This window comes from Mirounga leonina, unplaced genomic scaffold (assembly GCF_011800145.1).
Source record: "Mirounga leonina isolate KUSES-001 unplaced genomic scaffold, KU_Mleo_1.0 Mir_152, whole genome shotgun sequence".
Classification (NCBI taxonomy): domain Eukaryota; kingdom Metazoa; phylum Chordata; class Mammalia; order Carnivora; family Phocidae; genus Mirounga; species Mirounga leonina.
This window is the reverse complement of record NW_023270380.1, coordinates 10,446,142-10,453,305: the sequence shown is the minus strand read 5'-3', so window position 1 is coordinate 10,453,305 and position 7,164 is coordinate 10,446,142. Positions and strand designations below refer to the sequence as shown.

At 39.3% G+C, this 7,164-nt stretch overlaps 1 long non-coding RNA gene across 1 annotated transcript; it reads right to left on the bottom strand.

Annotated features, from left to right (window-relative positions):
• Window positions 1-1,155: 1,155 nt before the first annotated feature.
• On the bottom strand, window positions 1,156-6,573 carry LOC118012834. The gene is made up of 3 exons (XR_004679848.1): window positions 6,542-6,573; window positions 6,388-6,436; window positions 1,156-1,175 (listed from the first exon to the last, which is right to left on the bottom strand). It is a non-coding gene; the product is annotated as an uncharacterized LOC118012834 (long non-coding RNA).
• Between the last annotated feature and the right edge of the window lie 591 nt (window positions 6,574-7,164).

The following is a 7,164-nucleotide window of genomic DNA, read 5'->3' as shown; positions in this document are numbered from 1 at the left end:
AAATTTAAAAGACAGTGAACGTGTTTGGGGCTAGATTTGGCCCATGGAACATTAGCTTGCAACCCCTCCTATGAGCTAGTTGAATATTCATCAAATTTATCCCTTCATTAAAGAAATCTAGAAGAATATTGACAACGGAAATAACTAGAGATCTGGAGCTGCATACAAGCTTTGGACCAAGCAAGGAAGTGTCGATGTCAACTACTTTTTCTCAGCTTCAGACAGAGCCAGGTTTAGGAAGGGAAGCCAATTTGTTCATTCACCCAATGAACATTTACTGGGCAGGCACTCCCCACATGTAATTTGGTTCAACTTGGTTCAATTAGATTTATTTAATTAATTTCAAAAGGACAACCAATGTAAGCAGATCTATAAACTGAGAAAGCTTTGGGTTGAATGATAGGCCTGGGCTTAACAACATCCAGGAACCATGACCCCTCTCCGGGGGAAACTTTTTGGCATCAGCTTTTATGGTAATCATTTGGGGGTTAGTCATGGAATCTAGAAGTAAATTAGAGGCCTCTGAAGGCTGACCTTTCAAACCAAAGTCTTGTCATTGCTCAATTCAAATTCAAGATAGAGAAACAGAAGATGGAGAGAAGGCTCAGTAGACACAAATGGTTAAATAAGAGTGAATCCATGCAGGATGACTTTGGAAGTGAGAAGAGCAGGGAGGGCTAAGGCTCTAAGAGCGAAGGAGAGATCTGAGAGCAGGATTTCATACATACATACCCAAGTGGTCCTGCTCCATTTCCCAGCTCAGTTTTGTTTTAAAGGGAAAGGCACAAAGAATAAAAATGTCTGTCATCCCAACAGCCCTTTCTCCCCGCCTACTCTTCCTAATGGGAGAGGGGTGGAGGTCACTAGTCTTTTTGTTATTGTCTCTGGGGTCTAGTTTTTCCACACATACACAGGCCAATCTTTAATAAATATTTTTCTTCTCACAATATCACCCAAAGAACCCAAACATTAATTCTTTCAAATGACAGCAATTACCCTTTGATGCAACATGAGTTCTCCAAGCTACTTAGGGGCTTCCCAGAGATGTTGAAGTTGCCAGTTCAACCCAGATTGAGTGCAGAGCCCAAGTGGATCTTTTCCTGGAAGCCAAGTGTGTCTTTCTGAACTTTGTTTACAGCCTTCAGGTTCTTCTCTCTTCAGTTCCAGCCGATTTTCTGACAAAGAAATACGAAAGCATTCTTTCACAGTTCCAAGGTCAAGATCATAGAACAAAAGGTCCCCATGGTTTGTTCCTTCTTATCAACATTTTGTGTGGATGAAAAAGAATTGTTAAATTTCCCTGGATTAAGGTAGTCAAAAGTGGGTCTGATACAGAAAAGAAAAAAAAAGAAAGAAAGAAAGAAAGAAATTTCAACTGGATTTTGTTTGCTGAGCCCTCATCCACATTAGAAGGGAACGGAAATGCTTAGCAAATGTTCTCTGTGTGCCCATAACCTTCTCGGGCCCATAACTTCTCACCACACCCACTTCTTCCATGTTAACATCTACTGATTCATGAATATAGGATGGTGCCTCAGGGAGCACAGCATAAGGCTCCCTATCTCCTAGATTTCTCGGCAGTGACAGTCACTAAAAGAAGACAGTCTCCAAGGGTCACCAGCCTGATGGAGAAGTCATAGATTTAGAGTCAGACTTCCAGCTGGATGAGTCAATCTCAATAGCTTCAGCTTCTTTCGCTGCATAGTGGGGATAAATATCCACGTTACCTAGTTGCAATAAATGTTTCAGTAAATGAGGAATATGAAATATCCAGAATGGCAAAGGAAGCTTCCAATAGATGGTGGCTGAATTTGAATTCATAAGAGAAATAGCATCCTGAACATTGATCACAATATTGTGTGCTATTCACAAAACTAAGAGAACAGGCGATCTGAATTATTTATCAGTATATGACAATTTTCTTGGTTTGAAAAAGGCCTGAATGCTTTAGAATTTTACTAAACTAAGCACACATTATTTATTTCAGAAAAGATGCAGGCTCCAAGTTATGTTGTTAGAAACACCATCATAGAGGAACTCAAACACATCTTTCCCCCAGAGGAACACATCAAAGTTTTAAAATTCCAAATCCAGCTATCCCGAAAATTAATACAAAGGTCAAAACAGGACAATCTTTCTAGCTGAAAATCCTGTTTATTTATTTTAATCCAAACATTTTAGAAATCTGAAAAATAAGTTGATTACATTTTAAATATTCACTTTGGTCTATTTGGTTCTACTTGGTTAAAGGGCTATGGAATCTGGCCAGGATTTTTTTTCTTAGAATCAAGGCCTCGTTCTCTGAGCAAGATCAAACCCACCATCTTGGCAGTCCCACAGTCTGGACAGTTTACTGAGACAGTATGTGTGTACTTTATTTTTAAAACAGCTTTTATTGACATATACCTACAGAAAAGTACGTACGTCCTAAGTGCACAGCTTAAATTTATTTGTCAAATAAACTTTACAAATGGAGCACACCCATGTAACCAGCACCCAAATTAAAAAACAGAATAAGTCCAGCATCTCAGAAACCCCCTGGTGTCACCTCCCCAGCCCTGCCCATCCAAGAGTAACCTGATAGCATAGACAAGATGTGTCAGTTTTTACATGTTATATAATGTGACTCATCTAGTAGGTGCTCTCTTTTTTGGTCTGGCTTCTTTGGCTCAACATTATGTTTGTGAGACTGATCCGTATATTTTGCAGATATCTGCAGATCAAGGTAGTATTTCATTGTCTGGATAGAGCACCATTTGTTTACCTACTGCATTGATGGATATTTGTGTATGGCGTGGGGGGGGGGGTCCTTCCAGGTTTGGGTTTTTATAGATAAAGATGCAATGGGCATTCTAGTGCTCGTTTTGGGGTGAGCATAGGTATGCCTCTCTCTTGGTTGTATACCTAGAAGTGATATTTAGATGTTTAAAAATAAGCATAACTTCAGCTTTAGTAGATAATGCCTAAAAATCTATCCAAAGTGGCTACTTGGCATTGTCTGTCTTTTCCATATTCATCATTCTTCTGAGTGTGTATTGTTGTTACATGGAAATCACGTGTGTATTTGAGAACAATTTTATTTGTAATAAAGAAAATGATATATCATCCTGGCATTGAAGAAATGTAGTCAGGAAAGTAATCTTGAGGCTCAAGAATAAAACTCCCACAGAGATGAGCTGCCTACATATTCTTTGCAAAGTTCAGACACATCTGACCACAGCACAGCTATGAGCTACTGGTCCTAGTTAGAGTTTCTGAGACCAAGGCTCGGATGTCTTGAAGCCCCAAATAAGTTGGTTAGTTTTCCACAAAGTAATACTCTTCCACTCCAAAAGTGGCACACCTAATGTTTGCTAGTAACCTTGTAAATGGAAGTTGTCCAAGGCATATGGGAGTGAGTGGGCAGATGGTTCACGAGGAAGACCAGAAAACTCAAATTTATGGGCTTTTCCAATGGTGCCTGCATCAGATTCATCGTTACGTACTTGATATAAGAATTCTTTTTACTGACTTAATGTACTTTTTAAGGCTAGAGTCTGGGACCAGGCTGGCAGGATCTGACACCCGGGTCAACTCCTTACTAGTTGTGTCACCCTCCCTGCCCAAGTTATTTAGCCTCTCTGTGTCTCAGTTCCCTCATAAATAAGATGTAGATAATCACAGTACCTGCTAAAAGGTTTGTTATGAAGATTAAATATGAGTTAAATGAGTCATATGAAGGGCTTAGAACAGTGCCTAGCACAAGGGACATTTTATGTAAGTATTTGCCACTATTTCATAGTATTATGTCACAAAAGTATGCTCCATTACCTAAAATAACTCTCCAGTAGTTCTTAAATTCTGGCATCCTACATAGACAGATCCTCCTTCTAGAAAAGTCTGTGGGCAAAGGAAGAGGAGTTACCAGCCTTAGATCAGGACCGACTGAGGAGTTGTGAGTTACCAAGTCAGCCATGCAGATCAGGATGTGTTCTGGGTTCTCTTGCATCCGTGATATTCTCTAACTCTGAGATGGGGCCAAGAAGTGAGTATTGGAATAAGAGATATGACTTAATATCTGGGCTTGCTAACTTTTTGAACTTGGAACTTCTTGCCTATTTCAAGGATGAACTAGACCTCTTGACCAGAGAAGACCTATCCTAGGGGAACTTACCCAGAAGTCAATTAACAAATAAAGGTTAGTCTAGCTAAGCAGTCATAGATGTTAGGGTGCTTTGTTGAAAATAATAGAAAATCCAAGTCAAAATTGCCCAATGATAAAGGGAAATTCGGTGTGTGTAGATAATCAGGTTCTAGGCACATTTTGATCAATGTGCTAACTCCATTTCTCTGCAGTTCTTTTAGCAAAGCCCTCCTCCATCCTTCAGGTTGGAGGATGTGGCCACATGATTTGGTTCACATCCAAAGACAGAGAGAGCATCTCTTCCCACAGTTATTAAACCGAAGTCCAGTGAGGCAGTGCCACAAGACAGACTGAAGCCAGAGCTATGGTGAAGAGAACTAAAATGATCTAAATGGTCTAATACAACCAGGATATACTCTGGAACTCGGCGTAGGAGGAACCACACCGAAGTCTCCACGCTGCTATGATTGGAGAAATGTGGAGTCAATATGGCGGTGGGTGGGGACAAAAATGATGTCATGTCATCAGAGGAGGTCATGGCATTAATTTGGATGTGGAGAATGGAGCAGGCAAAGGTAGGACGGAATCACATTATAAAAAGGCAAGGAAATGTCTTAGGGACAAAAAAACAAAGAGAAGGGAAAGAATCGGAGTCCCATAAAGATTATGTCTGAGGTCACCTTTATTTAAACCCTAAATGTTTTGGAGGAGAGAAACAAGGTTGCAGATTGGAGGAACCCTCCAATTTGCTGATTATTAACTTATCATTGTAGCAAATACATAGACTGAGAATAAACTATATGCAGCAACACTGCTACATTGATGAGTGGGCAGAAAATCTGCAGATGTGTTTCAAAATGGGCAAGCAATTTTAGGATTAAAGAAACATAACCCAACTCGTCCTGGGTACGCCAGACTCTAGGCTCTGTGCCTTTATATATGAAATTCCCTGTGTCCAGAAGTCCCTTCCCTCCACCTTTGCTCTTTAAAAAACCCCACACGTTCTTTAACACCCAACTAGAATGTCGTCACTTATGTGGAGCTTTTCCTGATTTTCCCAAGGAAAAATAGTCACTTCTGCCTTTGTGTTTTGCAGAAATTGCCATTTGCCTCTAATATAGCCCTCAACTTACTGCACTGAGATTGTTTATATAGTCCTCTCCACGGTGCAGATTTGCATGGTCCAACTAAGCCACACGAAGCTATTTAATTTAAATTAATTAAAATTAAATAAAATGAAACTTCATTTTGGGGCGCCTGGGTGGTTCAGATGGTTGAGCTTCTGACTCTTGATTTCAGCGCAGCTCCTGATCTCAGGGTCATGAGCTCGAGTCCCCTGATGGGCTCCATGCTGGGTGTAGAGCCTACTTGAGATTCTCTCTCTCCCTCTGTCTTAGCCTCTTCCACCCCACACCCTGCTCATGTGCCCATGCTCTCTCTCTAAAAAAAAAAAATTAAAACTTCATTTCTTCCATCATGCTAGTCATATTTCACGTGTTCAATAGCACACGTGTCTGTCTAGTGACCACTGTATTGGCCCACGCAGGTATATGTTATTTCCTTCCGTGCAGAAATTCCACTGGACAGCGCGACTGGACTATCAGCTCCATGAGGCTGTTAGTATTCTTTTATTCATCTCTATAGACACAAGGCTTAACACCACAGCTGCAAATGGCACAACCCTAATACATATTTGACTGATTGATTGTTAATGGACATAATAATACTATTGATTGTTAATGGACATAATAATACTATTAATGGACTAATATTGTTAATACTGTTAAGTGCTAACTATAAATTGGACACTGTGGTAAACAACTTACAGAAGTCAGCTAATTAAATGTAATGGCCACAATCACCATATAAGGTAAGTACCACTTGTATTTCTATTTTATAGATAAGGAAATAAGTTCCAAATTAATAAAAGAATACCCTAAAATGACAACAACATAAAAAGTAAGGTTTTATTTTGGAAAGATAAAGCCTGAAAATGATATGACCCTGGCTTATAAAAATCATAAAAGGAATGGATTATGTGAAAGAATCTCTTCCACTAAATAAATCTTCAAATATTAGACCAGGGAAGTGTTAACACTTATCATAACTTCTAGCACTAGTCCTGGTCAATGTTGTGCACCAAAAAAGATGAAAGAATATGGATGACACAGTTAAAACTAACCACATAATTGGAACGGTCATTCAAGACCTTATCAAAGAGGAGAGTGAGACAACTTTGACAAGATATAATAATCATTACTCACCTGGCTCAAATAAAAGACAGCTTGTCACAGAAGGTAGTATAAATGGAATCTATGACAGTCAAGGAATAAAAAAAATTAAAAACAGACTAAAATAAAATAAGAAAGAATGAATGACTTAATAAATTAATAGGTTTAGAAGTATAAATACAATTACCTTTGGAAAAATCAGAAAATCTGGGGCGGATTCCTTGTTCTTGGTATCTGGTCTTCGTTGAGGACGGGATGGATCAGAACTTCGAAGCATTGTGGCATTTCTTTGGGTTAGTTCTAGTTTGATTATTTAGAACCCATATGGACCTAGATCTCCAGTAAAATTATGGCTATCACACCTACTCCACCGGGCTGTGAGGATTAAATGTTAAGTATTATGAATAATTAAAACGGCACCTTTTTTTTCAGTTTTGTGGGTAAGGAAAAATGGATGGTCTGGAGGGACTGGTTCTGTTTTGACAATGCATAAAAATAGTGTAGCTACAGTCTGCTTTGATTCTCAGCTTCAGAACAGACAGATAACTTGCACAAAGGGAAACTCAGAATATAGCTTTGACACCTGTCTGCAACTTTGCAACACTCAACTTTAAACTGTGCTGGCAAAGACTGATCTGATTCTCAACAGACGGTGCTACTCGACTGAACACTTCTGCATATGTCAATGAATCATCCCACAGGCACATGAAGATTTTCCATTTTTACAAAAGAAAACCTTCCAAGAATTCTGGCACCCTACCCTTCTTTAAATCTGTATTTGGTCGACTGTGTTTGTTGGCATAAAAAGGT